We start from the raw sequence: 13537 nt of genomic DNA, 5'->3' as shown, positions 1-13537 counted from the left end.
ATTACTGACTGTAGGTACTTATTCTGCGTTGCGACACGTAAAAGTGGCAGGACGAAGACAACTCGTAATATTGTCATCGCAGCGAGCATCTTCCTTTTCCAAAATTAAAAAAGGATCGAAAAGACAGTCTATTCGCAGAGTTTCTGCTGTTCTAGAACACGATTCATCACAAGTTTACTTGCTGCAAAATTGTGCAAATGTTGTTTGCTAAAACGAGATTCGACGAGACAAGAAACCGAGGTTTCAGTGTAGTTTTCCGCACCAATCATTGATGGCGTTAGTATTCCGAGGAAATAAAAATGAATTCTCACAACCGTGTACACAAAATTCCACGTAGACATTACGTTCATGAGAACGCATCTTTATAAAATGTATTTTTGCTTGCAATAAATAATAATTTTTTTATTTCTCTCTTAAAGACATGTGACTAAAGTAAAGTCACGCGACTTTAGTCACGTGTTGTTTTTCCTCTCTTCCCAGTCACAGTTTTAAAGATACGTAAAGCAAAGTCTCTCCCAAATGACCCATTATGAAAATGTTTTTAATGTTGCAATTTTTAGAAGACACTTTTGTCCCTAAAAGTACAAGTACAAAACTGCGTTGGAATTTTGTGAAAATCGTAATTACACAAAAAGTTATGAAGTTTTAAACAAAAAGCTTTTTTTCGAAAAAAAATTGTCAGGTTTTTCTCTAAACGCTTGTATTTCCAAAACTACTGAAGATTTTTTCAATTTTTTTTTTGATCGACGCAGAATTGTTCAACTTTTCGATTCAAAAAAAGAAATTGAAAAAATATTGCTTTTTGCGGAGATAATTAAACTGAAAGTCGTATGGATCTCACAGACCCAGTCTGGACAACTCGTAGGTCATTTTTTATGTCTAGCACTGAAGGATTAAACATGTGCGAGTCATCGATGACGCGAAAGTTTCCTCCGAGACACTTTTTCTGTAATCAAACGCAGCTTGCCTACAAATTTCGAGATCATAGTCGTTTTATTTTGTTCTTCCTTACGTAACAGAAAAATATGTGTACAACCTTGCGTTTGCTCGGGGTGATAATACAATCGCATTCAGCACTGTAACGTTTCCTTCGCCGTGTTGTCAACAGATGGAAGCACAATGAATAGAATAGCTCGACGTAGCGCAATTAAGGGGGCGGCGCGCTATACAACTCCCTGGCCCCTCGGCCCGATCGAGAATTCATGGCTGGCATCAGGAGCAAGAGATGCACGAAGGGGAATAGAAGCAAAGGCAGAGATAGAGAGGCAGCGACAGCGACGGTGGCAGTAGCGGAGGCATAGACAGAAAGAAAAAGAGAAATATCGTAGAGGATGAGCAGCGATGAAGGACAGACAGACAGACGGAAGGGATAGGGTGAATAGAGACACGGAGGGTGGTAGAGTCGCGGCGGGGTAAAGAGCAGATACGAGAATGGAATAAGGGAAAAAGAAAAAAACTCAACCGCCAGGCAAATTATAGGGAAAAACGGGGTGGGACGCGCGGGCGCCGCGCTGCGGAGAAGAGGCAGCCCCGTGACTGCGCGGCGGCACTCACTTGGAGGAGGACGACGAGGTGGAACAAGAGAATGGAGGGGCCGAACGGGGTGGAGGGGTGGCGCCACGGCAATTCTGAACTCGCGTTCAACGTTCCCAACCGAGTTACCGAGGATACCCGCGAGAAGTCAACGTGCAACCAGATTCAAAGCAAGCGAGAGAACTCGGCGCACGAGTGAAAACTCATCCTCTTCATCTTCTTTTTCTTCTCCTCGTGGCGGATGTCCTCTATGCGCGCGATAATTGACAAGAAAGTGACGAGGGGAGCAGAAGAGAGATAGGGAGAGATAGTGGTGCTCGGCAAGCGAGAGCTCGGTGTGTGTACGCGGACAGGAGGGAAGACGCGGAGGAGAGCGAGAAAGAGAGAGAAGGATAGAAGGAGGGGGTAGACACACAAGTACAGTACGCACCTCTCTCTTACGCGTTACGTGCGGTCAGTGCGAGAGGCTGCGACGTGCCGCGAGCATGCGTCTGCGACGAACGGCCCTTCAGGCGAACGAGCAACACGCCGATTCGCCTTCGTCGCGGTTGTCGTCTTCGACGTCACCGTCGCCGTCGTCGCCGTCGCCGCCGTCGCCGCCTTAATCGTGCGTGCATCGTCCGCGAATGCTCCTTCTTACCTTCAGGAAACTCAGGTGGTGCTTACACCGAAGGTATTCAACGCGGCACGGATGCGTCGCCGTCACGCAGTGACCGACGAAATCAGCGGGGAGAGATACCGTGTCACTTGTTGTTGTGTCAAAAACTGACGTTCGTGCACGAGACCGCGCGTCGCTCTCTTACATGTGTCTTCACCGCATCCTCTCACACCGGAGCACGTCAGTGAATATAATGAAATCTACGGCTTCGGCCAGTCGCGCGGCGTGCAGCGCGTCGATACTTTCATACCCCAATGTGCGTATTGTTTTACGAGCATCATTCAACTCCAGTGCACTCGTTACAACAAACGGCTGCATGGAAAACGTGGTTATGCACCGCTCGCGTGTAAACGTTGACGTGTAGCGTGTCTTGTCACTGGCACCATCGGTTTTCAACACCTCAAAGAAAATTTTGCGCGCGCTCTCGAGAGACAGAGTATCACGGTCGCGAGAGAAGATCTTCGAGTTTTCGCTCCAAACATTTCTAAGTTTTTAAGTCCCGATCGAAACTGCGTCCACCAACAATATTATTCGACATTGGTCAAACGTTGCGATCAACGTGTACATACTTTGTTTCTTACGCGTCAACTCGCGTGTTTTACTCGAACGTTTCGACCTGACGTGCGAGACTGGTTCGAGTTCGGAATTGTTCGCATTTGTAGCGATCACGCAAATCAACAAACTGGACGCGGAGGTCAGCAGCGGTGGCGGCAGTGGCCGCAGGGGTGTTAGTCCAACACCCCTCAACAGTATAAACGTGAGTCTTTAGTTTAATAAATATTGTTGAACCTCTCTTCCCCCAAAAAAATTTGTATATCTTGAAAGTCTAACCCAATCTAACGCTTAAACTAACAACTTTGACGATGTAAAAAAAAAAAAAAATCTTCGCACATCTTTCGTTTCAATTTACAGCGTCATCTCAAGATAATGAAAATCGCATTTTCTTGCAATTTTATCAGAATCTCACGGCTCTATAGCTTTAATTTCCTGCAGATATTATGCGATCGCTATTAAACTCTTTCCGCCGCAAGAATCATTGGTTTCTCACTTTGTGAAAATTTCACCGATAGTTTCCACAATTCTATGTTTACTTTCTAAAAGTGGTTTCAAATCGCAAATTAAAACACTCCGTGCCATATATTCTCCAGTTTAACTCGCATGTGTCCGATGGTCGTGTTGAAAAATGATTTTTCAAAAGTGCGATACGTCGCTGCACGCATTTCTATTAGCGTGCACGTAATTGGCAACCCTATAACGTACGTAAAAAGGAATCGCACGTGTCGTGAGAAATTAATGACGAGTGATGGTGTCCAAGTGGTGTCTCTTTACCGCATCCGGTCTCCCCCTATTGCAGAAAGAGAGCCGCCTCTAGTTAGAAGCGAAGACGAACTCGTGCGAAAACGACGTGCATTCGCCAAGCAACTAGCCGCGCCACTCGATCGATCTTTTAGTCATGGAAGTGACCCGTACACGGCGAAACAATGAATAGAACATTCGTCACGAGGGGTGTATCGACTACCTCGTTTACCTGCCTCTCTCGTTTCTCATCAAATCGAACCGAACCGCTATTATCCACCGACAAGGGAAACTTGAATACGTCGGCGTGTTTTATTTCAGACCTACGTGCATCGACGCTTTGCTGCTTGCGCGTACGTACCGTTGCTTCTTGAAACAAAGTGTACTTAAGAGCGATTTATAACAAACATGGCCGGCGCGTCTATATTCCCTCGTCTGGATGTCTTTGTTCTTCGCGCTTGTTTCGCGATCAAAGATCGCGACGTCTTATCGAGACAGAAACAAAATCGATGTAAATCTGACGCCACGCATGTGCGCGGCCAAACTTTTAACACACTTAGCGAACTCCTCGGAGAACTCGGCAAGGGTGCACAGTTTGCTAGTTGCCAGCCAATGTAATAAACGTTACTATGTTGCTACGCCCCGTTCACGCCCCCCTGCCATACGTCGGCCGAAGAGCGATTTATGCGAACTATGCGCCGACATATAAGCTGTTTCTAAGACAGTCGGCGCGATAAAAATTTGCCCATCTGTTTGCCGTGTAGTTTTTATTATAACATTAAGCATTAAAATATACGGTTTAATTCAAATGCCATATACTATTTGTTTTCTTAAAAATACACGCAACCCTTGTTGACGACCAATATTTGTTTACACATCCGAGAACGATTATATCAAAGTCGTTTAAATAAATATGCTCAAAGAGTTACGCGGGAAAAATTCATATCAGGCGACACTCTATATATAAATAATATGTAAGTACAATGTACACACGCTTGTACTTGGAAACGATTAGCATACAGTCACCGCAATTAACGGCATGATAGTTTCAAAGATATTACGTCAGTGTTACAAAGTTGTATGCGCTGTTGTACTCGCCGTATATGAAACAGACATATTGACGGATATCGAGTTGCAAAAGACGCATAAAATTATTCTACAAGAAGCAGATAAATAATGTAGAAACGACATTTTAGTGAATTATGAAACAAACCATAGCGCGCGTCTTGAGCTCGGGCCACTCGGTCCGAACTGGAGCGAAGTGGCTTCGAACGATGGAAGATAAAAAATGCCGCTCTGACACTCCGCGCACACCTTCGCGCCAATTTAATTAATTTATGTCTGGTGAGTGAGGCGCCATCGGACATTTACGGTCTCGAGAAAGTGGCCAACTAGTCGGACTAGTTCGATCTTCTCGGGATGCGAAAAAAACGTCTACCTTTATGACGTAAAATCAGCGCTGTTGAAGATTCTAAAGACGAATTAAAAAAACTGTCAACACAGTTTACGCGGAACGTACGAGTGTGCACGTTACAACTCCGCGGTCGGTGGACAATTAATGTTCCCCGTCTTACCTTCTGAAAATCTGCGTCTCGTAGCTCGCGTCAATTCTCGTGCTACTGTCTCATTAGTGGTTTCCCCTATCGTGAACTTTGCACCTGCAAATCACCATCGCCAATCCTACCCATTTTCCAACGCAAAGAGAGAAGAACTCCTTTTTGAGGAGAGAAAAAAGAAGGAAGAAGTCTAGAAAAATCAGGGTGCTCTGGGGACGAGATAGCTTCAAACCGCGAGCGGCTCGTTGCAGCTGTTGCGGATTACGGCGATACCATCGATATATACGCCGGGTGCGTTCAAACGGATAGGACGCGCACGAGATGTAATAACGCGCGCTGGAACTGAAAGAACACCGAGAAATAATGAGACCTTCTTCCGCGTGATCACAAGAATATGAGAAACGATTGTGCGCGATATTATACGAAAGAAACAAGAAGAAAATCCGTAACGTGGAAAATATTAAAAATGCAATCTCGTTCTCGTTGCGCGGCGGTATTACGCGCATCAACAAAAAATTAATTTCCTCTGCGGCCAACAGCGCCGATAACAGCGTGTGTTAATTTGTTTTTCCAACTTCTACCATTCGGAGTTACGATATACGGTAATGGAAGTAATAAGAATTCCAATTAAAATGCCATCAGATCCAGAGATATATCCTCTTTCGCGGAATATTTTTTTACTACACTTAATTTTTGTCATTGTTTTTTTTTTTTCTATTAAGCGTTACGGAGAATCGTCAGTTTAATCGAAAGATTGTATCGATCCCCAGAATCATTGACCGTAAACATTGACCGGGGCGATCGCCACATTGTGGAAATATCTGTGACAATAGCACGTTGATTAATAATTTGTTTTTAGAGAGCACGTTGAGCTTTTTACCATGAATCAATCGAGGCACACGCGCGCGTGGAATAAAACAGCTAGATTATGCAAACGAGAATTCGATTCTGTCACTTTTGATTTACGAGAGTTCTTACGACGCGCCAGCGGCTGATAAAGGACGGAAAATACGAGATTTACGTAGAATGTGAGGGACAGGCGCGCTGCCGCCTCGAAATAGAAGAGCTACCGCGACCGCCAACTATTTACATTCTCCGGATAAGTGCACTATTAACTAACCTCGCGTTAATATACCACGTTTTCTGCCTTATTATGTTAATTGTAGGATCGGCGACCCTCGAGGCCACGAAGAAGCACCGGCATCGTCGCCACCGTACTGCTGGTCCAGTAACTGCGAACTACAGTAACGCACTTATATGTCGCAAGTGCGCTCACAAGCTGCGATCAAGTGTGCGTATAGAAACGTAAAAAAAAAATGTTAAATAGAAATGGATGTGTAATTGTGTTTTTTGAAACAAAGAATTAAAGTTCTGTTCAAGCACTTTTGCAGTCCAAGTCTGACTCGACATCTCATTGTATCAAGTCCGAGTGCGACTACTCTTGACATTAATTAAAATTAAATTGAACTTTCCGACTTGGGAATAAGAAAAAATGTCTTTTTACGAAAAACGACGTTCTCCTTTCTATCTCGTGAATTGTAGAGCACGGTGTTTCAAAAATGCGAGTTCTAATCGTCAAATAAAGTTCTCGCTCACGCGTACCGTATCGGTCTCCGTTTCCGTTCAAATATAACTGACAACATCGCAATTGTAGGCACCACGGTACATAGAAACGAAAAGAGAGCGGCAAAAACGGCGCCTTCGTCGCCCCCGGCGAAGACTGGAAGCCGTTTCGTAATCGCGGCCTGGATCATTTTCTGCACGACTGCCCGGGAAATTGGATCACCTACCTCCACCTCATACCGGTAGCGATGATCTAGGCAGGTTTCATCGCACGATACAGGAAGAACTTCTTATTCTCCTTTCATCTCATTTTTCTGCTTCATTTTCTTCTTCGTCCAACTCGGGTTCCTCGTCCCTCACCTCTTCGTTCCGCGGCAGCGCACTTCTTCCACTTTCCATTGCGATGCTTCTCTTCCTTTCCGCCGTGCCCGGCGGTTGCCGCCACCTCGATCGCCTGACATCGACAACTTGTTGCCGGCGATTTAGCAATTAGCTACGTTTCTTTTCTTTTCCACGAGATATTGACGCAGAGATCGACACGGCAACTTGTTTCTCGAATTTTTCTCATTTCTCCTCCCGTTGGAACTCGAACTGTTCTCGAGAAATTCGCGAATACCGTTATAATACGCGTACGATCCGTTATCGCCGTCAATGAGTATTAACTTGCCTCTGATATCTCGCATGCCTGCCCAACTTTTCTTCTTATTTTGACAAACATATTTCTATAAACATTGCAACAAAAAGGTTAAAGAGGAAAATGTTGTACAAACTCTTTTAATAATCTCAGTTTGCGGGATTACAGTGTGTCTGTAATACGTGACTTGGCGCACAGTAATGAATTTTATTTCCTGCCTCTTCTCGCTGATGCGCGCATGTACGGCGCGGCGAAAGAGCAGAACGCGATTAATGGCGGTATAGGCACGTCCGAGCCGAAGTATTTGTCGGGAGGGTACAGACACAGTGCGCAGTGCGAAAGAAAAAATATGACCGCAATTATCGCCGAGAAGGGCACAACATGCGGGGGAGAAGGGGAACAACTTGTGCACACACATCATACGAGATTAGTCGGAATATCGAACTCCGCGCGAGTCGGCTGAATTATCGGATCGCAAAGAAGTCTCGTAAATGCCGCTCTGGCCAAGCCACGGTCCAAGGATTATAAGCAACTTAAAATCTCTCCTTCATCACTTTCTCCTTCCCATACTCCTAAGTTGATCCTTACTTCGGTGGATCTCCCCCTTCTTCTGTCTTCTTCTTCGTCTTCGTCTTCGTCTTCTTCTTCTTCTTCTTCTTCTTCTTCTTCTTTATCCTCCTGCACCCCGCTCTGGTGCTCTCGGGGTCCGACTTTGCTTTTGGCTCGGGTCGGGCGTAATCGGTTCCCCGAAGCCAGTGCTCATTATCGACCCGCCGGCCTGGCAATTACCTGCGAAGCCTCTTTCGACTTCGTGTGTGCCAGGCGCAGCGCAGTTTCCGACTCTACGCGAAACCTTCCGAGATCCGTCCCGACGGAAGTTCCAAAGACCAGGAAGAGAACTAAAAGCGAAGTTTTCTCTTTTTGAGCGAGAGTGCCGCGTCGAAGATGCTTCTCTCTTTAAGAAAATTGACTTTCCTCTCGTCAGACACGCTACATTTTTACCAAGTTTCGCCGATATGTTTTCCTATATTCTTAAAAAACCTTTGTCCCGTGCGATTCTCTCGCAAGTTTTCGTTGCGTCCGAAAAACTACGGCTTTTGCGAACGAACGTTGTTCCACTTCGTGGAAGAGTCCGTTAGTTAAGTGCCCGCGTATCGCGCGAGAAGTCGTGAGAGCACGACCTCGCCGAGAGGAACGAACAACTCGCCTCGGCAAAAAGCAATTTTGTTGATAGCGAGACGTTGCGTTACACCGTCGAAGAAACTCGACACTTCTAACATTGTTCAAACTATACGGCTACTATACAAATTAATCGTGTTTGAATGCTAGAGTTTGCAAGAAAATAAATATGTACTCTGTTTATGCAAAGTTTAATTTATATTATTCTTTGTATAGTGTACAATGACACGTTTTACTCTTCGAGAAAAATTTTCTTTACTCAAAGAGTGGCTCATAGAAATTTGTTCAAAAATCGGATTTTTACCTCTCTCTTTCTCATTTTTGAACAAAGTTTTGCTTCAAGTACGACTGATTTAGTATCGCGATAACGATAATTAGGCGTTTTTATCAGCTTCGGTACGAATGTAACGATAAAAGCATTAAAGTCGGAGAAGAGAAACGGCGATCACAGATCTCGCGTGGCTATCTTACGTGTCATTTCCGAGATTTCCGAGAAGTCGGCCGGAAGGGACAATGAACATAATCACATCGCAAACTGAATCCAGACTCCAACCCAACGACGCAGCGGCGGTGTACCCGTTACCGAGCCGCCAGTAATAACGTATAATTACTTTCCAGCACTTCGCGTAGGATCACCGCTCGATTTCGTATAATGGTCGTTAATTTGTGCGAGGCGTCAACGTTAATTAATACCACGTTCTCTATACGTCGCGCGAATGTAAAGCGAATAGTCGACGACTCTCGATTAGCAACAAACTTGCTCGCGATATAACGTATAAAATATAGTCATCGCGTCTTCGATATTACAATTTGCGCGTGAGATTCGTTTTACGCGGATAAAGAGGATCGTCTCTCGTCGTTCTTCGCGCGCTTTATGTGATCAAACGTTTCAATAACATCCGATCAATTCCAGCATCAGAAGCGTCAATTGCGGTACTTGCGATTTTGCAAACAAACGCGCGCGCGAAAAGACACAAGATGATTTCTCAAAGTTTGCGGGATTTAACGCGATGAGGGCTTGTGCCGGTTGTAAGAGGCCTCGCGATTGGCGCGCAACGAGGAAAGTGGCACCGCGTTCAAAAGTAATAAAACTCGCATTACGCAGCGCGTAATACGTACGTAAAGTATTCGCGTGCGTAATAACACAAATGACTGCGCGCACACTTCTCCGCTATTATTTTCGTATTTGCAACCATGTAGCAAACTTACCGATGCAACATTTCAAAATGATCGCAGAATGATGAAGATCTTGTCAAGGTATTTTGCACGTGCAAATGGCGCATTTCCGAAAAAAAAAAAGAGAAAAATTACACGCGAGAAGGCGAACACGAGCGGAGGTGGAAGCAAGAGTGGGGTGGGTGTAGAGGAAGGCGCCAGCGGTTCTTGGTACAGCCGGACCGTGTTCCTGGTGCAGCAATACCGGTATCCCTTCATTCCTGAGTAATCACCAGGCCCAAGGCACACGCTATCTACCATTCGCCATTTTCTAAATGCGTCGGCTTAATGTAAGCGCGTTATGAGAGTCCTGCTGCGTTTCACTTGAGTTTTCCGCTTCGCTGCCACAGGTTTTCTCCGCGAGCTTCGATTCTTGCGATTTTCCGTTAACACGCACCTTCCCTGTGCTCACGTTCGCGAAATCGCGTAACTTAACGTTTCTTTTTGGAAAATTCGGAACTTCATTGTTTTGTTGTTCATTTCCTTTTTCGCGAGAAGCTCGAAATCCCACAATCTTTCGCGCATCTCTTCAACGTTGCGATATGTGTCAGTCCGGAGAAAGCAGCGCGTGACACGCCGCCACTTTGTTTCATTAAATTGATCACGTTAACGAATTAGCTCGAAGCGACAAGCCGCGGATTCCAGAAATTCAGAGACCGAGGTTCAGCTGCAACAGGATCGGCCTTCCCGGAATGCGTTCCCGAGAACGAGATATCAAGCTAATAACGCGCGACTGCGTCTTTATCTCGCTCCGAAAGTCGAGCGCTCGACGTTAATTAATTGCGCGTCGTTGCGACGCACGCATTTCGCGAAACTGTGTGTGACTTCGCTTCCCGATGCGACGACTTCCAAAAATCGCGAGAAACGTTCTTCTTTCCTCTCGCGCATCGAAGACGCACACGAACGAATCGAATTTTCACGTAAATTCGTGGGAGGGTTTTACCCACCTGGCAACGTGCCAGACATTATGACGCGAATATAACGTTGACGCGCGGGACAGCGCGTCGTCGGAGCGAGCGCGCGCATCGGATGGTGGAACTTAATCACCGTCAAGGGATCTAAGATAGCGCTGACTACGTTTTAATTACTCGTCGCACATCGGACAGAATGCAGAATTACATCAAGATGACCGGGCTGGGCAAAACCCAGGCAAAGGAAGGACGCGGCTGCACGCCAGTGCATTGACCGCTTGTAAAACAGCTTCTCCGCTTTTCCAGCTTGTTCACGATCCGATGCAAATAAGATTGACGCGAGCTAGTGACAGCGATAACAGGGTTGACGATTGCTCGTCGATCCTCGCAGTCTTCTCCCGTATAAAAAGCGGACTCGATACATTTTGCGTCTAAATTTTCGCAAAATTTATTATTTGTATTGGTGTTATAATTATTTTTCCAACAAAAAACAATTTTGTTGGAAAATGTGAACTCGAAGCATTGTCGATCCGCGAACAAGAAACGTAATGCGCGCAGACATAACAATAAGCAAAACTGGTTTATCGGCTTGTTCGATATCATTAAAGTGTTATAAAAAATCCTTAAAGGATTATCGATACTTTGGAAGGCCACCGTTCGCGAGTGCGCGCGAAGTGACGGCGGCGCGCAAGCGGGTTCAAGAGCGAAATCGACGGCCGAGATCGCGTGAAATTACACGGGGCTTAGATCCGCGGCGGAAGTGCATATCGGCAGAGTACGCAACAACCGCCGCGTACAATTACTCCTCGTTTTCTTACACGGCGCGCTGTGGCGCGCGGCGAGAAGAGAAGCATTTTCTAAAGGAGATTGACGGTGGCACGAACGCGAGAAGGGAAGCTAATACGCGCGCGGTGCAACAAGGTGCACATACACCACGCCATGCACAAGAGCCACGGACGGGTATTAAGTAGCGGTATTTACGGAACCACAATTATCCCCGTTTTCTTGCCGATGATCTCTCGGACTCGAGCCGCGGACTTTGACTACGTGGGAACTCGTTTCGCTCAACGAACAAGCACGGCTCGGAAGTCCTCGGTGGCGCGCGCTCGCTCGCGTTTTCTGTCATTGCCGTCCTGCGGTTGCCGTTATCGACGCGAGAGGCGTGCAATTATCATACCTCACCGGGTCGAACTTGAACGTTTCCATGGACTTGGCGCGATCTGCGATCAGCTGCGTGTGGGGGAGATAAAGAGAGAGAGAGAGAGAGAAAAAGAACAGAAGGTTCGTGGAATTTGGAGCAAACTTGATCGCGAAGAGGTTGAAACCAGTCGCACGAGCGACTTCGAAAACCTTTCCGTCGACTTAATCGTTCCAAGGTCGTGCGCATAAACACGCGATCGGACGAAGAAATTTTCAGGTAGGAACGACGATTCTCGCGCGAGATGCCGAACATTAAGATACGTAGTTTCTTTGAAAATGTGCGAGGGCTTTTATACCGTTGGACATCGTATTACTTTATATCCAGAACAAGATATTCTGAGCGACGCGCGCGAGACACGTCAAAGATAATTATTAACTTGAACTACGAGCTCGATTTACGTAACAAACATAATCACGTTGGGATTTTTTGCGTATCGGTCAACCGGATCTGGCTGTGGTTAGTCGGCGTAGTAGTCTGTACCACTAACGATCTCGCAAACACACTCTGATCGATATCACAGTCAACGTTCCTTGTCAGTTTTCCGCGTGTAGACCGCAAAGACTTGCTAAGCGAGAACTTTTTTCTACAAATCTCAGATAGTTGCATGCTCCACTTTGCCGCGGCAAATTACATTTCTTTCAACGGCTGAAGAAGGTAAATAAATGCAAATAGTTTTATTAATAATTCCAATGCAAAACGTATAAGTACGGTCTAAAAATGACCGCAATTAACTCTTTTGCTACGTCCGCGAACTAGCCGTGAGCAGTTTTATCTTTCCCTTTCGTTATTTACACGTTGAGATATAAAAGTCATGATTTTCATGGTTTTTATTATTCACAATAAACGATTTTCAACTTTTTGAGAAAAACAGTACTTAATTTCACACCGCGGTGCCGCAAATTGCAACATCGATGCAAACGGGTCACGTGATTTATCAAGTTGAAAGATAAAAAGCGTAAAAGTTTAATTTTTCTGATCACGTTTGGCGCCGCCAATCGTCCGATGACCGGTTTCTTTCGAACGCACCGCGTTTTCCTTCGGGTGCGGTAATTGCCCATTATCTCTTGTTCTGCACAACTTTGAAGACCGATTACGGCAAGTTAAAAAAAAGAAATAAAATGATAAGCGGCAACCAACATTGATAAGTTAAATACAGAAATAAAAAGAGAGATATTAAATTAAATATATAGTTTTTAAACACAACTTTGCGCACGCAAAATATACACTTTTGTTTTATACAGTTTGTGAAATAGTTGTATTGCACCGACGAACGTCGAAACTTTGATTAATAATGACGTGGTAAAATCTGTGTTAACGCAACGACAAGATGCTGTAACAAGAAGTTGATCTTGGAACAACCTATTTTGTTATTCATAAAGACTCGCCGCTCTCTCAATGGTCGCGGATATACACGCGATGCGAATGTGACGGTCTAAATTGACCGTAAGAAAAATCATCGACGCATCCTCAAAACAAATGTAATGAATGGAATACTACGGATAACTATATTTATAGTAATCACAAAATCAATTCATCCGGCAAAAATGTTTTCTCGTTTGGATAATCTTGGGTTAGCCAAGTAAGTGGTTAAACGTGATAGACGCGCGTGATTGTGAGATGGCGTGAATTCGGGAAAGAAAGGAAACTACCGGGATACCTCTTTGGCTTCCGCGTAACAGAGCTACCAACCACCACCAACACCACCAACACCGCTGTCCGATCGTGACGCTTTGAAAGGGGCCGACAGAAACGTCGTCATTATATACCTTGAGGCTTCGTGTGTATATCAAC

The 13537-nt window shown here is 45.3% G+C and overlaps 1 protein-coding gene across 2 annotated transcripts in view; it reads right to left on the bottom strand.

Annotated features, from left to right (window-relative positions):
• LOC109863597 (translation initiation factor IF-2-like) overlaps positions 1–13537 on the bottom strand; it is a 144921-nt gene that overhangs the window by 21371 nt on the left and 110013 nt on the right. The window lies entirely within an intron of this gene.

The sequence above is a fragment of the Pseudomyrmex gracilis genome, unplaced genomic scaffold (genome assembly GCF_002006095.1).
Source record: "Pseudomyrmex gracilis isolate BER0280 unplaced genomic scaffold, ASM200609v1 scaffold_11, whole genome shotgun sequence".
NCBI lineage: Eukaryota > Metazoa > Arthropoda > Insecta > Hymenoptera > Formicidae > Pseudomyrmex > Pseudomyrmex gracilis.
The sequence above is the reverse complement of the archived record's forward strand: the minus strand, read 5'-3'. Positions and strand labels throughout refer to the sequence as shown.